Here is an 18,494-nt window from a genome sequence, read left to right on the forward strand (position 1 = left end):
GTTCACTGGCTAGTGCACAACCTCGGTCCCAGAGGACTGCCTAAGCTGTTCCTGAGACACACGCCTACCAGACATCTTCGCTTGGCTAGCTATAATCTTGTAGTTGTGCCTAAATTTAGGAAAACCAGGTGGGGTGGTAGGGCATTTTCCATGGCAGTAGCAAAACTTTGGAATTTGTTCCATCTCAATATGAGTAGTCCCCAGGAACATATCAGTGTTTGGAAAGCATTGAAGACTTGGCTTTTCACTCTTTACCTTCTTGTCAGTGCTTTCCATAGGGATTGATGCCCTTTTTGGGTCTTTCTCTCATGAGCTCTTCCTGCTTTAGTGCATTGACGACTGTTTTGCTATTTTTGTGCTCTATAATTTTTATGTCATCTAAGGTTAAAGCAACCAAAAAAGATGAAGTGTCAATTAGAAGTCACTGTTTGTGAATGAGCGGGACCTAGGAACAATTTCAGACATCTGTGATAGGCCAAGGGCCAAGAACACCAAGTCGGTTGTCCCCATACATTTTTTTACTTTATGACATGAAAGTCAAAATCCTTCAGTGGGGCCAAATTGAAGGCTATCATTGACAAAGTCCTCTAAACCAGACAAGGTCCTGCTGAAGCGGTTTTAGCAGGAAAAGTTCACTTTGGCAAAAATACAAATTTAGCAGCTGCCAAACTCCTCACATCAGGTAAATAATGTCCGTGCCTTCATCCAGTCAAGTCTTTTAATGGCTCTTCCAGTGAGGCTACCCTGAAGCTGTATCTGGCAAAATCCATTCAAAATTGGACACTTTTGCTGCAATTTCCCACTGGAGGTCCAGGAAGTCCAACAATGTGCTAAGTCTCAACTTTTCAGACTTTCTGAAGCATCTAATCTTGGCCACTTTGAAGGCACTCAGGACCTAAGGGACAGAACATAGGGGCCAAAGCTCACTTCAGCTGATGCCACCAGCAGGGTCCAATTCAGGCTCAGCTGTTACTCGTCAGATGGACTCTTAAGGAAAAAGGCCTATTACAGGTTGTTATTTCTTCTTAACCACACTGGAAGTCCGCCAACTGAGCCTTAGAATCCAATTTTTTGTCCTGGGGGCACCAGTTCGATTCTACATACATGTATAAAATTGCATGGCTAGTCTGTGTCTGTTCACCCACAGGTCCAGAAAGTTTTCTGATGAGCTGCAGCTCAGATTACAGTTTTGTAAGTTTCACTAGTCACTGGGTAGTGATAAATCCTGTGCATCGCTGCAACTACTCAAAAGTTTGCTTTTTTTTAGGGGAATTGATGGTAACAGTCCTTGTCTTCCCTTGGAGGCTGCTGCTGTGCCTGCACAGAGTATTTTTATTGAAATGAGAAGCCCCCTATCTTCAACAACACCAAGATGGTTCTCAGACTAGAGGCTTACCCACCTAAAGGGCCCTGGGTGTCTAGAATAAGTTAAGGGGCTGTGAACTGGGCGAGCACCATGTGCAACAGATACTTTCCCGCCAGTATGTGGTTGATTCCCCATGAGAGGATGGCTAGCTGCAAAAGGCTCAGTGGAGGACAAAGGCTTGTGTAGAAGGAGCTTGGCCACCTAATTGGATCTTGGGAGTTTAGAGGGAGTATGCTCTCTGTGAACCATTTTGTACATGGTGAAGAGTGTGCGTAGTAGTGACCTAGTCACCTTAAGGGTATTGAGTGTCTAGAGCCTTGGGGAAGGCAATGTACATCAGCTACTTAGCCGCTTCCCTATAGGTACATCGCACCCGTTTGTGGTTGGTTGCCCATGAAAGGTCAGATCTCTGCAAAATGTTTCGGTACAGGCCAAAGGCTGAGTATAGAAGGGGCTTGGTTTCCTAAATGGGCGTGGTTGCCTAGATGGAGCAGGTTGTCCGTAACTTAATCTCACAGAAGAATGAATTTTTTTTTACTTTTTCAAATGTCCCACAATACTCCCACAGGACAAAGGGTGAACCCCTATGTAATATTGTGGCAGTCCCATAGGAGCAAAAGGGAGTCCATTCTGGTTCTCCTGAGCATACCGCATGACCTTCAGAGCAAATGTTTGGGCTCAGGAATTCCCTCTAAGATCACCTTACAACAGTAAGAAAGTCAGAGTAGTGGAGAAGTGTGGCTCAGGGGTTAGAGGCAGCAGACCCGGAAGCTGAGATTGTCCCTGGACCAGGGTTCAATTCCCCGCCTCGGTGGGTCTTGGGCTCAAAAATTCCACTTACTCGATAATTCTCGCTCCGGTGCCTTCTCGACTCACGGGTTCACACTCTGCGACTCTGGGCAATAGCTTGCTTAATCTCCACAACGGCCCCTCGCGGCGTGATGCCTGGCTTTCACCTTGTGGATACCCTGCCGGGGTTATCTCACAGGGGAATACCAGGACGGGTTCCCTAAGCAAGCGCCGGGAAACCCTTTGTGGGTAGCTGTGCGCTATATAAGCTCAAATACATTTACATTTACAGAGTAGCACTACTCTATTTTATATTTTTTTATGTTTCAGGACATGGGTACCAGTTTCCTGTGTCCTGTAATGGTGCCTGCAAAATCTCAGTTTTTGTTGCGGCCTGCAAATCAAATTATTCAGTCCCATAAGACTGGCATTGTCATGGTGACTCAGGATCGCTAATGATAAAAAAGCTTTCTTGGCCAATCAAATCTCTCTCTTTTTTAATTTGCAGTACTACAGTGCTTCTGCAGGACTAACCATCCATATATCATTAGCTTTACAACCTTAATTTCTCAAAAACAGCCGAACAAGTTTACACCAAATTACAACAAGCGTTGGCCTGGCTTTAAAAAAATGGTGTATGGTAAAGTGAAGCATTAGAAGTAAATAGCATGGGAATGGATATGTATTTGTGTGGAACCAAAGAACAATAGAATATTATTGGTTAAGGTTAAAAGGTCCGGTGCAAGTTGAAATTTCAAGCCAGACCTCACATCTTTGCTGCTGCCAGACAAAAAGACCATACTTGTTTTAGTTATATAAGACACTTTAATAGCTTTTTAAGGCCATGTGTGTGTGCCCCTAAAACTTCAGACTTATGCAGCTGCATAAATGAGCAAAATGATCACAGCTGTGTGAAGGGCAATCACTTTTTTGGGGAAGCGCACAATTTCTGCCCAATCAAAATATGTACTCCTGGCTGCCAAAATGTGGTTGGAGCCAAAACCCCTCTTTAGTTTTCCTCATTAATTGTCTAGGAACAGCTGCACTACCAAGCCAGACCATAAAAAAGCATGCTTTCAGAGAGTAAAGATCTAGCTTTCTGTAAAATTGGTGTAATTCTGTTTAGCTGTTTTTCTCAGACCCTTATTTAAAATGAAACAGGTACTTGCACATGAGACATATTTTTGCACCCTCTCGCCTTTTGTCACCACCACTGTGTGATGGGTTCTAGGTAGGAGCTGAGGTGGATGAACTCTTTTAAAAAGGTTTGTGGAGATTTTTCAAATGGCGCCAACGTTATTAGCAACACATAAAACACTCTTCCTATGGAAGCTATAACCTAACTATAACTGTGCATTGGTGATGACTATAGTGTAATAATTAACAATATCCACAGATCATGCAATACTGGACAATTACTGAAGCAGTTTTTATGTCTTTACTTTGAGCAGTGAACTCAGTCTGCTTAGATGAATGCATCTAAACTGCCTAGTACTGATCTGTCTTTGCTAGGTTCGATCTACCCATCCAATTTTTTAATGTGTAGTAGATTTGGGAAACCTGCTTATGGGTTCCTAATCACTTCCAGATTCTGATCCAGAAAAAAAATCTCATCTTTTAAATTATTTTAAATAAGTGGGAGACCATTTTTTTAGGCCTTTTGGGACTGCCAGTGTGTCAGGTGATTCTTTCTGTATCCTCTACTCTTATCAAATATTTTTCAGGATGCATGCACTGATCCCTACATCCAGTAATGGTTGTTGCACTAGCAAATCTTGCTTCTTCCCAATCACAACCATTGAGCCTATAGGACCCAACTTTGGGAAAGCAGACTGAAAAGGAATGAAAGAACAAAAAACTACCTTATACAATGGTGGTGGGTAGGGGTGAGAGTGACTTCTGACCCACTGTATCCCGCTTAGATTTTTTTTATTCTGGACAACATGGTTTTTGGATTCCTGCTGGGAGTTTAACTGGTAGCATCCAATGTAAGCTCTAGTTAGTAAGGATTTGACTTCTCACCTCTATTTCCAACTTTTTTATAAATTGGATAGGTTAAAGTCAATGTGCTAATTACATGCATGTACAGGCCTGTACACCTGTGTGCTGCTTAAGTGAGTGGAACCACAGTCTAACTTGGTCTGTTATCTGTGCAGAGTTAGGATGTAAAAATCAGGACCTTTAATAAAGTGGCGATGTCCCGAGCAGGCCTTAAAATGTAATTGGGCATGCAAGAAGAAATATTTCCATTTCCATTTGAATATAGGGTGAGGCTGTAAGGTTTCTGTGTTTCAGACAAATTTTAAGAAACTGTATGAGTATGTGTTGTAGATAGTGTGATCAGATTCAGAAGTAAGCACCAAGATTTGTTTTGTTTGCACATGTTCGTGATATGGTCCCAATGACCTCTTAAGCTGACAGTGAAAGGAACTTGCTGTGTCCTTCTGAGAACAGCTGGTTATGGTTCATTTTAGATATTGTCAATATTTGGATTCACCTATTAGGTGCTCTAGCCCAAATAAGGATACAGGAATGGTCATACTCATGAATTCAATATACAAATACTTATATCACAGCTAGTGTGGAAAATAACACAAATCAATAATCCCTACAGCTCGCTTGCTTTTATTGTATGATACAATATGGGACAGCTTTTTCAACATTTCCTAGTGTTGCGCTTGGTTTCTAGTCATTGACATTGTCACTATGCTTGGAGAACCATTTAACTATATTTAATAGGCATGCTATAGTATTATGTTCATTGTCATAATATACACAAATCTAGAAAACTGAAAGTAACAACTGCATAAAATCTTCAGTGTAGTGCTACTAGTATGTCACAGAACTTTGCTTGCATGCACTATCCCCAGTAGCAGAACATTTCCTTCACACAATATTATTTGAAGGGGAAATGTTGATATGATCTAGAGGTAAAATGCACTTTTGCTCTCACATTACAAAAACAGCAAACGGGAATCAAAATAATGTTGACAAAGTCAATAAGCCTTGTTTTGATATCTTAATTGGTAGCTCAAGTGGTTAGCAGATGCCTCATTGGAGACAAAAATACAAGGGTGCATTTCTAAAGGCTGATACAAGATGTCCCTGTTGAGTCAGCAGCACAATGTTGGAGTGGCACAACTCAGTCCTAGATGTACTAGATGCAAACCTATAGGCTGCTACTAGATCTCCCTGTTGACATTGAGCACCTTTTTTTAAACAGCATAAAAGCAAACTCTAAACATGTTTGAAGAATATTTTATTTGTGGTTCATGAAACTCTTAATAAACACAGACAAACATGTTTACAAGCAACTAAATCAGGCAAGATTCCTCTATGGGAAGACAGTGCAGGCATGGCCTTTGCTGTCCTTGAATGCACTGAATGTAGTGAGTCTGAAATCCCACATTCTCTTAACAATATCTGTAAACACAAAATGATTTGTACACTACCAAACACTTTTAATTCATTCTCACAGAAAATGTCATTCTTTAACAATATTAATGGCCATATTAATCAAGATGTGTCGTTTTTGCACCATGCAAAGGGGTGCAAAAGCAATGCAACCCTTTGTTGCAGGGATTCTGCTTGGAAGCAGATCTGTGCCTTGAAAGAACAGGATATCTGAATGTAGGACTGAGTCTCTCTATCATGTCAGCACCTGTAGGCCCAAATCCAACTAGCTCAGCTCTTAACCTTTCCAGAGTAGAGGATGATTTTGGCAAACCTAGAACAGGAAACTCTTGTCCCCAAGGGAACCCTGGAAACAGATTATCACCTTTTGTTTCCCGCTCATGCATGCCCATAGTAAACAAAAGAAAGACACAAAGGAAGTTTACAATATATTTATTGAAACTGTTGCAGTCTGTTTTGACGCAGGTGTGCTGCGATAAGTAAACAAATACAACTGAGAAACATAATCAGCATTACTAGCAGGCTGTATAAAATGAACAGCCCAAAAGTGGCAACTAATATATCTAAATAGGCCTATCCTGACTATGTGAGCATAGGAATATATTAGTGATCTCTTGGATTAGCAACAGACCCCAGACTGGTGTGCGTAGTTAGGTGTACATTTATGCAAGGCTGTCGCCTCCATTCCAGGACCAGTTTCTCTGTTGGAATTCTCCACTCTGCTACCCAAGGGGGCAAGAAATGTTTATATGATAAGAACTACAGTGTTGGAAAACTGCAACTGTGCTACCATGTTATGTTTAAAAACGTTAGGAGATGTTGCTGACTGGGCACAAGAAAACAGTACACCATATGTTTCTACCTTGTAAGAAATGTTTAGACTGAATCCCAAGAAGAGTCACAAAAAAAAAAATTGTACCTAATATTTACAACGTAACTCTAAAAAGTATCATGGCTCAAAAACAAATGTATTATGTGTGGCTGTGCAAAGCAGTGGCAGGATACAACAGCTAATACATGAAACTAAGGGAGGACCAAAGGGGCCCAAAAGGGAGATCAAGGCACCTTGAGGTGTCATTATCAAGCTACGCAAGCTCACCTTGATGGCCCCAAGTCGCTTGATAAATCTAGAGTAGCACAACACTGCGAAACCACTGCGGTGCGTTACTGTGCCCAGGGAGGCTTCCATGGATGGTGCATGGGTGTTCCAGTGCAAACCATTGGATTTTTCATGCATTCCCATATTTTCCATAAGTGGAAGACCTGGGAATGCAATAAAACTGCTACGAATCCACAGGTGAGGTACAACGAGGAGAAATATGGTTAATTCTCCTCAATGTTTCCTCTTTCTATATGTGCTGCAGAATAAGGATATTGCCTCAGGGGTTTGTTTTTGTCCAGGAAGATGACTCTTCCTGCACAAAAACAATCCTGCTAACAACACAGGCTCCCTTGCACCATGGTACAATAGTGCCTGCATTTGCACTAGGCAGCACATTGTGTGCCAGTGCTGGGAAAAGGAAGGAATGCCCCATGCAATGTTAAGTATGGCACATGCCTGCCTTTTTCCTATCAGGCTGCGCAGCAAGGCGACTTGCTGCTCTGCATGATATCATGATAAATATGTCCCTAAGTATTTGAAAAGCTTTTCAGTTTTCGCAGTCTTATTGTTTTTGGAATAGAGCATGGTCCGTAAAGACTTACCTAATACCGAAGATGTTTTAATTGTATTTTTTGATGTTCATTGCCGATATGGAGTTCTGGGTGCAGCACAGCCAGTGGCTGTTTTTGAAGGTAATGCCAGAAAGAGTTGGAGACAAACTTCTCTATAAGAAAGAAAGTGCAGGCAAGACCATGACAGAATGCCTGAAGACACAAAATCCATTGTACAATATAGTCATACCCAAAATTCTTTACAAAATCCGAGCGACATATTTTTCATTCCCATTAAAAATACATTCCTTTATAGCATGTAGTAGCAGGAAATATTTTCAACTTCTGATGTTTTATTGGTTTTGATGAAGAGCATGGTGCATAATTACTCCTGTAATACTAAAGAAGACTTAACTGACTGTGTAAGCATTCCCTGCATAATATATGAAAACAATTATGCAGTATGTTTCAGAACAGTCACTTTCAAAGAAGGGGGAGGCGTGAACAAGAAAGAAAGATGCGTTTTGTATTATGTCAATGGAGTGATCACAAAGTATGGCCTTGTACCTTGGAAACGAGTGTTTTTGTGCAGAAAATGAAAGAATGAAGAGACAGTTTATTCTATAGGGGAGGCAATGCAGGTAAGGCCTTGACAGAACCACTGGCCTGGACACAATATCTGCATACTAAGAAACCTTATAACAATCATGAAAACATATTGTACTTTCTCTTTAGAAAAAATACTTTCAATAACAATATTACTTGCAAATGTGATCAACTGTTGCTGTCTTATTGGAACAGTAAGACGCACACAGAAATCAGTCTTACATGCAAGGCGTCCTAATTTTGCTTGCTACTATCCCTTGAATAGATTTTATGAATCATAATAAGATGCTCAGGTTTCAATTTAGAATGAGAATAAAGGCGACTAAACAAATATGGTAAACAGTCAGAACACTGTGGTCTCAACCATGAGTGTTCCAACTATGCAAGCTATCCCACGCATGCCTTAACACCACATATGCATGGATAAGGCAGTATGCGGTCTAGCTGCAGGACGACAGAAGCAGGAAGATGCCGCGGTGAGGTACGTGGAGCTGGTTTTTTATTGTGGGTGGGCCAGGTTTTAGGGCACTGAAAGGGGTTGGGGTGATTTAAGGGTCAGTGAAGGGGGGCCAAGGTAGTGCAAGTTAGGGTGCATGGTTTTAGGCCTTAAGTAAGTGGGAGGGGAATGTGTAGCTTGGTTAATTTTTAGGGTGGGGGTATCGGGGACGTTTTAGGGCAGTGGAATGGCTTTAGGTAGTTAAAGAAACAGCACGGGCTAGTGCAGGGTTTTAGGCCTTACGGCAGTGGGAGGGGAATGGGTAAGTTTTAGGGCTGGGAGGGGGTTGGGTAGGTTTTAGGGTAGTGGAAGGGATTGGGGTTGTAAAAGGGACAATGCGGGCGGTGGGCGGGGTAGTGCAGAGATCTAAGCCTTAGGGCAGAGGGGGGGGAATGGGTAGTTGGAGTACTGTTTAGGGCTGGAAGGGAGTCAGGGAGGTTTTAGGACAGTGGAAGGGGTTGGGGTATTTGGATTCGTTTTTTTAGGGCGGGTTGGGTAGGTTTTAGGGCATGGTGGCGGGGTCAGGGTAGTGTTGGTTTTTAGACCTTAGGGCAGTGGTAGGGGAATATGTGGCTGGGGTAGTTTTTAGGGATGAGAGGGCATCGGGTATGTTTTAGAGCAGTGGAAGAGGTTGGGGTAGTTGAAGGGACAGCGCAGGGGGGCAGGGTGGTTTGCCACACATACCCCTTTACCATCCATGCCTATACCACAATACTTCATGGTAAAGGCATGCCCGGTAATGGAATGTGTGGTAAAGAAACATTTGTGACTGGGCATATGGTAGAGGCACACTTGGTAAAACCATTCATGCTTCTATCATACAACCAATATAAATGATCATCATGATTGACAAAGTCAAAAAGAAAGGGACTGACTTAAACACGCCAACAACTTACAATGCTGAGCCAACACTGCTATTTTTCATTGCAAACAGCTGTGCTGTCAAGCCAGACCTAAAAAATGATTGCCCCCTCTATACAATCCATGACTGAGAGAAAGAATGTAATGTGTGATAACTCAATGTATGTTTGAGATGTAAATAGGTAAAATAGGACCTCATGCCTTGTAAAGATAGGAATCCATTACAATAGTTCATGCAAGTCATATCAACAATACAAATACAAAAACACATCAATCAATAATGACACACTTTCAGTTGTAAGTCAGACATTAACTTTGCTGCTAATCTGTGGATTTCCAGTTGTGTGCCACTCGTTACATCTGAGTAGTTTGGCAGAGCTGGCAATGATCTGAGACTACGTCTCTGCTAGGGGTATGAGAGCGATTCTGGCACTATGTAACCTCTACTCTTATTTCTGTTAGGGCTCTGTAATACAAGACTGCTATAATTTGAGGAATGCCAATATGCTTGGTAGGTTATGACCGGTATTCTGGGGTAATATGAGCACTTCTGTTAGAGTGACTTCTGGTTTGTGAGTGGTGTGAGAATTCCTCTTCTCATAAACATTGATAGATGATCCTTTATTAGGCTGGCCAAAGTCTGGGAGAGGGGCATTAGTGTCAAATGCTATCCCAACATTACAGACACTTATATCGTCTAAACAGTAGGTTGTATATTCTTGCCTTACCAAACACTAGTAGTGTTAATGGTGAACCAAGTCTCTGGATCCAGGTTAAATTGCAACTAACCAGACGTGAAAAAAGATGCAGTTATCTATGAAATATGGCTAATTAATTGTAAAAGGAACAGTTATGTATATAGGAGATGGTGTCATAAGGTAACAATCTGCAGGCATGTGAGTAAACACTCACCATGGATGTGAACGATGTTTGTGAGGGAGTGACTAAGTTCATCAAGAAATAAATACAACATTGCACATTTGCTTTTGTTTTGCTACATTTCGTTCAGATGCCTTAAAATGTAATTTATGATGTTCAATGCCAATATGTTTGTGGTTTGCTGATGCACAATGATTAACAGAATCCAGGACATTTTCTGGCAGATGTTTGGGAAGAGGATAACGGATAAATATATACACCCACAGTTCAGGTCATCTTCTTTTAGTGGGAGGCTCAAAATAGCCACAAGCCTCGATTTGTAATGAACTAGTCAAAACTGAAGTTCATGGGCAACCACACCATTATATATGATAAGTGGCATTTTCAACATAGGAACATACTGCTTACATTCAGTGCTTTGGCATACATCATCCATAGAAAAACACAAGTTCACAAGCATGCAACATTCCTATTGATGTGAGTATTGCCAACCGTGTCTGCCCATTTTCATCTAAATGCCATACATAATCACCGCCTTACCTTTTTATGTGTACTTCTGTTTTATATGTTATGATATGCAACACAGGTGCACTCAAAAAGCTATAATTGCAGCATGTCCATGGTTCACACTGCACAATACAAATCCGATATTTGAAGCCATCAACACCACTTGTTATTGTTCCAACATTATAAAATGGCCCAGCACGAAGAACAAAAAAACATAGCACATGTGTGGCTGCAGTGGTGTTGCGAAAAGTGCTGTGGTATCTCCAACATTCTATTTCTCATAAAGAGACTGAGAAATGTTTATAATAGGTACAACGGTCATGGATCCCAATTGATTTATTTAACTGTCCAGTATGACCATGATGGATCATACGGAAAATGTACCGAAGGCATGAAATGTGCATGTCCTATGTAGGCTGCAGTGTGTTTTTAAACCACCCACCTGTATGATGGAAATATGTGTCTGACAGGAGCACCACAATTTAAAAGTACTGCAGTAACAAATGTCATGGAAGTGTGCACTTGCCATGTAGGAAAACAAACTTATTTTTATATATTAGATAAATTACCCCTAAAGTGTGACTTGTTGACTGGGGTTAGGTGCTTCCCATATATAAAAATGTATCACAAATATTGGGATAGAATGCTCCAAAATGAGTAAACAAAAGCAGTTTTCACATTATAGGTTAAGTTTGGCTTTCAATGAACAGGCCATGGAGTGATTAAAATATTTAATTCACATCTTAATTTCAGAAAATGATAGCAAAATAGTTCGTGTTTTTTACACTTAGATTCAAAATTCTAGCTCAGTGGTGAAAATTGATTGAACTGTGAAAAGCAGTTTGAAAAAAGTGTGCTTTGGGTTGTGTGAGACAAAATTGGTTTAGAACCAGTTTATCACTCAGCCCCATTCCATAGACTCAGTAAACATTTCTGGATAAGAGTTCTTTACCAAGCTTCAAGCAAACAATGGCTTTTACACTGGTAACAGGAAGGCAGGGGCGTTTTCAATCACAGCCCTCTTAAAACTTGGAGGCACAAAGGAGACCCTTAACATGTTCTCTTTCAATTTGGAAATGCCCAATAACAGAGGTAACATCCCCACCAATTCATTCATACAGCCATCATTGTGTCACTATTCACTCAGGAAAAACCTTTTCACCAACCAGCTACCTAGTCAATTGCAAACAATGAATAAAATATTGTTCCAAGAAATTCAACTATTGACATAAATAACAAACAAACAATGAAGCCACAGAAAAGTTCTTTAATGTTCATTTTGGTAAACCCTAAGCCCATGATACCAAGACTAATGAACCAAGACTAATGCGGAATCTAGGAAAACACACCCAGGTAGTGTCTATAGAATCAAGGAATTCCACAAAAAGATCTCATGATATTTCATGGGGAGTTGGCCACTTTGGCCAGGAGACTATGCAAGCAGCTCCCAGTGACTTGATCTTCATTGTTCTTCCAGAGTGGTAGGATTTTATGGTTCTCTCATTTCCAAGGAACATCTGTACATTATCTGGAAGTTCCTTTGGCTTCAGATCCTTCTATTTTGAGTCACCTTGAACTTGCCCCCAAAATTTTTTTGTACAAAAAGACAAGAACACTTCTGAAAAAGAAAAAAGAGATAAGGATAATGAAACACATCTGTTTCTGGAAAAGACTTGCACGTGCAAGTAATATTCATGTGGGACTAATTATGACCTTCTGAAATAGCAACTTGAGTTTTTTTGTAAAGGCTAGCAAGGCATCATTCTTCAAGTAAACAAACTCTGGGAATAAACCGTTCGCAGCAAAGGAACAATAACAAGAGTTATGTAACTCTAAAGGAATCTAAAATCAAGGAAGAAACATTTGCTTTTTGATGCAAGCAAGTAAAAAACAATTTGGTGAAGACATATAAAACAGGACTTATTATTGTGGGTGCATTAGAAATCAAGGCATTGTTTCATTAACGTAAACGATTTAAGTGTGATATATAACGATACACAGAGCATATGACATAGATCGAAATCTAAGTGCTGTTTCTTTCTTGGTAGAATCAGATAAGTTCAAGTGAGAAGGTTAAGTAATCCTGTTACCATTAGAAAGAGTCATCATATTACAGAAACAACCTACATGTCCCAGGTGTCAAAGAATAATAAAAATCAACTGCCAGGAAGTTCAACATTTCTTAGAAAGGTGTGAGAGAGGTTGTGTTGTTGTTCAATTCTATGTCACTTTTGCAGCTCGCCGGCATGGACAAGTTTCTTCTTGCATACTCACAGTGACAGTTGCGCATATCTTGTCACACATTGGTAGAATCTCAATGGTATTTACTCTAAATATTGGGATACGGATATCTGAAAATATTGTAATAAAAAATATTGTGATGCAGAAATATCTTTGTTAATAATATCGATGTTTTTAGGTAAGTAATATTGTTGTCAAGAATAATGTTGTTAATAGAGTTTACAATAATATAGTTGTAAAAAATATAGTTTTTTAATTCCTTTGTTGTGTTTTAGTTCATATATTAACTTTATGTGTTATGCTTGTATAATTGTTAATAATATTTTTAAATATAGTTTGAAATTTTAAGTGATTTATAATTTGTTATTTAATTGTTAATAGTAATTTAGTGGCTCATCTTCTTACCTTACCCTGGTAGGGTTTCCTTTAGCATATATGTATGTGTATATATATATTCACTAAGCATGGGCGAATTTTGCGAATCTGGCATTCGCGAATTTTGAGAATTTGCGAACTTGCAATCCGCAAAATCCGCGAATTCTCGCGAATTTGCAGAATTTTTTTTTTGTGTGTTCGCAAGGGTTTCTGCCTGTTCGCGAGGGTTTGGTACCAGTTCGCAATTGCGAACTTACTTGTCGGCTCGCAACGGTCGCAACTATGTTGTTTCTACGTCTGGTTCATCATCACAGGTTCCCAGCACCCTCTGTTTCACCACTGCCACCCTCTGTTTCACCCATGCCACCCTCTGTTACATCAATGCCACCCTCTGGTTCATCATCACTGTAGATTATGGGGGGGAAAAGCAAGCACACCTGCCCTGCTTCAACTGACATGAATTATTTTGGGGTTAGTTTATTAATGTGTCACTGTTTTAAAATTCCAGGTCTGGCAATTTGCTTTCTGTTGCAGTGCATTTTTTTTTCCAGGACCTTTGTGGCCTACTTGTAGCTATTCTATGAGCCTGCTGTGAGGGTCAGAGCAGGGTCATATAATTGTTGCAACTAGCAACTGAACTCTGGAAGGGCCCCAGTCAGGAAGCACTACAGGGAATGGTTACTAATGATGAGTTTGAACTCTTGCACCTGCTGAGTGCTTTCAGTTTTGCAAAACTCGTTTTTCTGCAATTTCGCGGGATTCGCGGAGCACGAACACGCGCGAGATCGGATTCAGAAGCCGCGAATTCGTGCGAATAAGCGATTTGTTTTTTTGCGGCGTGTTAGTTCGCAAGGTTTTGTGCGTTTTCGCGAGCCGCTTGTAGCGCAAGGCGCGAAGTTACCCTCGCGGTCGTTCAAGGGCGTGGCCATCTTGTTTGCATGATGTATTTCCGTTTCCGGGCGCGAAGTGTAATCTCGCAAAGTGTGCGGCTCGCCAGTACAATTTCGCGGTTGTTCGCGTGGAAAATCTCGCGCGAACTTACCCGCGCGGTCGTGAACGGGCGCGACCATCTTGTTTCTCATTCATTGCTATGGTTCTGGGCATGCTTTTGGTATCCTCTCTGTATCTCTGCCATCCTTTGCTTGTTTGAAGTTTTTTTTAATCTATTTTACTTATTACCTATCTCTCTATTTTTCTTGCTCTATATTTTTGTGTTTTCTGCTACTTTTGGTTAATTTTAAACTACTTTTTTCAACTCTTTACTTTTCTTCTCTTCCCTATTCTATTTTCTTTATTATTTAGCTTCCTTTCTGCCCAGACCATGGTGAAGGGAGCCGGGAAGCATCCCGAGAAGGGGAAGGGTCCCGCACCCCGTGCCCGGCTCCCGTGCGGGCGTTTGAGGGGGGAGCAGGTCGTACCCCGGGAGATATTTAGCCCAGAGGAGGTGGCCGCACTCATTTTTTATGTTCAGCGCTGCCTCCCTAGGACCATCATGGCAGGCGGCAGGATCGGTGTCGGGTACGGGATCCGGAAGCGCCGGAAGCGGTGGGAGAAGGTGTGCCGGGCCATGTACCACCACTCTCGGGTCCGACGCACCTACAACCAGGCCACCCACCGCTGGATGGATGTCCTGGACCGTGAACGAGATCTGCTCGACCTGCTTGGCCTTGAGATCCCCGGTCTTGGTGAGTAGTAGTAGCTATTTCTTTACTACTCTGTTTTCACCTGCTCTGTGTGTTATTATATTGCAAATTTTTGTTTTTTACCAAGAGCAATAATGCTGCTCATTACATTGTAGGTAAATTATATTTCAAAATCTTCTGTGCATTTCAGGTGCACTGCTCTCCTTTTCAGTAGTGTTGCTACTATGTTTATTTGTTTTCGATTTTGTGTTAATTTCATTGGCCTGTGAAATTATGTATGAGTGTAGTTTAAAGAACTGCGTAATGCTAGACACTAAGGTTCAGATTTTTAATTACCGGCGCATCCCTGCAAAGTAGCAGGGATGCGCCAGTAATTGTGCGCCACGCCACCATCACCCATGGTGCGCCGTACTTACAGTGCGGCGCACCATGGGCCCAAAACGTCACCAAAGTGTTACGCATCTGTGCCGTAAAGGCTGCGCATTGCTGGAGTTGCGTCGCAACGATGGCGCAGCTCCATCAATGCTCTGGGGTGCCCTATCTCCCCAATGCTGCGTCAAGCCGTACGTCTGCTTCAAGCAGGTGCAGGGTTTGAGTCACGCATCATTGTCGTTAAAGTGAGTGATTGAAATCTTGTAGATTTCCCTCAGCCACTTTTAGGATGCGTTCCTGCGCAGGAACGCCCTCCCTTGCGCCGGAACGCCCCCTGATGGCGCAGGGCTTTACAACGTGATGCATCTCCCATATGCGTCACGTTGTTAATATACGCTGCACCATTGCGTCTCTTTTGTTCTGCCGCTGCGTCATAAAAGTCACGCAACATTGGAGCAAAAGAGCCACAAGGGGCTTCTAAATCAGCCCCTACAGACTCAAGTCCAGTCCTTCCTTTGTACACATGGCGATAAGAAGAAATAGTGGTGGTGGATTGATAGTTTGAGTATTTTAATGACAGGTTAATGTAGTAATAAACTTTAGTGTTGTCGCTGATCTGCAATCACGATGGACTTTGTCTGTCACTTCGCGTGCTGCGGACTGCTGCCTGCCAATCCTAGGCAAACCTTTTTAGTACTTTGTTTAGTGAGTTACATAAGAAGTTTCCAATTCGACGGTCTGCAAATCAAGCAATACTAATAACGTAGTAGACCACATGAGATCGGTCAATAATATATCCCGTGGAATAGTTGTCTATTTGCTATTTCGCCAAAATATTTTGTTATTGTTCTTTTGAAATGTTTGATTTGGTTGACAAATATCATCCATGTTTTCTGGTCTTTCTTTCTTTCATGTTGTACATTAGCTCCCCCCAGGGGCAAGAGGACACAGGAGGAGGAGGAGGAGGGTGCTGTTCAGGATGCAGGCCAGGATCGGGCAGGCGAGGGCTCCTTTGCTGGCCCCAGTAAGTTTTAATTTTAATGTAGAGTACTTATTTTTTCCTAGCGTTCCTCATTCGATTTTTTCTAAATCGTCTTTGATCTTCTTGTAGACTGGATCTAAATTCTTATCCTGCCTCGACTATGACTCCCTGTGGTATTACTAGATTATTCTTATTAGTCTGTCTGTGTAGCTAACTAAGATTGCACATTTGGCAATTCCATTGGACTCCCATTCTAGTCAGCAATAGCTCTATGCACTGAGTGCAGTCCTCTGGGATTGTCCATAATGTCTTTTCAAGTCTCCTAAATGTTTATGCTTTGACAATTGCCAACAATAAAAAGGTGAATGACCACCAAAAAAGAATAAGATACTACTTTACTTTTGGTTTGGATAGTAGGACAATCCATTCTACTACTGTTGCAGGGACAAATCTGCACAAACAGAACTATGGACACTAAATTATGCATTGCTTAGCTTATCAATTATAATAGGTGCTGTTAGACTTTCCATATACCTCAGTGATAACAGACTTAGTAGTTGAACCCCCAATCTCCTTACTGACTAGATAGTGTGGCAGTGTCATTTAGCTCCCAAAGTCACCGATGATTGAACCCCAATGATGTCAGAGGCACGGACTCATGCTTGCAAAAATTCCAAAACCTTTAGCTCATCCACTCTAGTCTGGAGGACCAAAAACCACGGAGTCTATTTAAGTTTAAAAGCTTTATTAAAAGTAAACACATTTATTAAAATCAAGTTTGTCATAAAAGTAAACGTTTAACTGAAAATGGAAAAGTGCTCTGTCCTGACGATTAATTGGACACATTTCTTGTGGTCGAGCCGAGCTCTCACCTGGTTTGAACTTGATCCTGCTCGTGTTCTTAGAAGTCAAGCTTCTGTCTGTTAGGAGAAAAAGTGGTGCGTGTTAAAAATAAAAAGCAAGCATTCATCAGTTGTGCCAAAAAGTGCAGCAAGACAACAGCCTTCCCTGGAAAAAGGGATTTTTTTACTTTAGAGTAGACAGTCACAAATTATTAAATTGTATTCTGTTTTTTTCACATTTCTTTCTTCCTCCTAGACCAAATATTATATAGTAGTGAGTGGTGTATTCTAACATTATTAAATGTACTTTGTAGGTGGAACATCTGGAGGCGGGGCCAGGGCGGAGGTGGTGGCATTGGACGAGGGGACCAACTCTGGGGAGGAGGCGGTGGAAGTGCCGGACAATCCTGTGAGGGATAACACGGTGGTGGCGGGCAGAGGTAAGCTATATATTCCTTACTTATTGAGATTGAAGACTGCAGAGTGTACTTTCTGCACGGGTGTATTATAAATCAACCAGGTAGTAGCCTCCTCTAAATGTACTTCGACTTAGCTGTGAAGTTTTTGGCGACAAGAATCCCAATCAGATCTGAGATGAACTTGATGGATGTGATGAACGAAAAGCGAAAGAAGGGTGTAAGTAAGTGTGGAAGGACTGGCAAAGAAGAATGATATGTGTTTGCTTGGTCCCCGAGGTGGCTGGGAAGGAAAGAATATGGTATGGTGCATGGCTGGGTGAATGATGAAGCAAGGATGGGTGGAAGGAGAACAGCCTGGGTGGGTGAAACAGAAACTGTATGTGTGCATATACTTTGAATGGATGGATGCCTGGATCATGGTACTATCTGACTCTTAGATAGCATATGTGTATCTAGAGAGAGTAGACGGTCACTGGATGAACTAAGTGTTACTTTGAAGAGCATGTAACACCGCACCCGCACGTCTGTTCCAGTGTAGGAAAGGCAAGGAAAAGAAGTTGTAATTTTGTCCAAATACTACCATGAATAGTAGCAGTAGTTTGTATTGCAACTGCAAGCACAGCATATATCCGGTTATTACGGTGGACACTCCCTACTTCTCTTAATAACTTTAGTTTAGTAGTAGTACGTCATTCATGTGTGGGTGTATCACTGTTCACTCAATAATAAGCAAAGCACCTAAAGTCATCCCATATGTCATCAAATACATCCAATGTGAAGTGATAGATAATCAGATTATTTAGCTTCTTCATTTTCCTTTTCTAATACTCATTTGCACTATAGGGTGAAAGCTAAATTAATTAAGCAGTAGCCCTTTTAACAGAGTATTCTCAGTGCCACCCGTAATAGAAAAGTAAGAGCTTATCCACCTGCATGTACTGGACCGGTACAGTAACGCAAGTCTGTCTCACTCATCATGGTGTGCTTCTGTTTTTCTCGGGTGCAAGTTCAGTGCGCTGGCATTATGCCGGCTTGCATAAGATAACGTA

General features: G+C 41.4%; 1 pseudogene; it reads right to left on the reverse strand.

The window, feature by feature from the left end:
- Positions 1-262: 262 nt before the first annotated feature.
- The window catches only part of LOC147692850 (uncharacterized), a 28,172-nt pseudogene continuing 9,940 nt past the window's right edge, over positions 263-18,494 (reverse strand).

This window comes from Lissotriton vulgaris, chromosome 9 (assembly GCF_964263255.1).
Source record: "Lissotriton vulgaris chromosome 9, aLisVul1.2, whole genome shotgun sequence".
In the NCBI taxonomy this organism is placed as follows: domain Eukaryota; kingdom Metazoa; phylum Chordata; class Amphibia; order Caudata; family Salamandridae; genus Lissotriton; species Lissotriton vulgaris.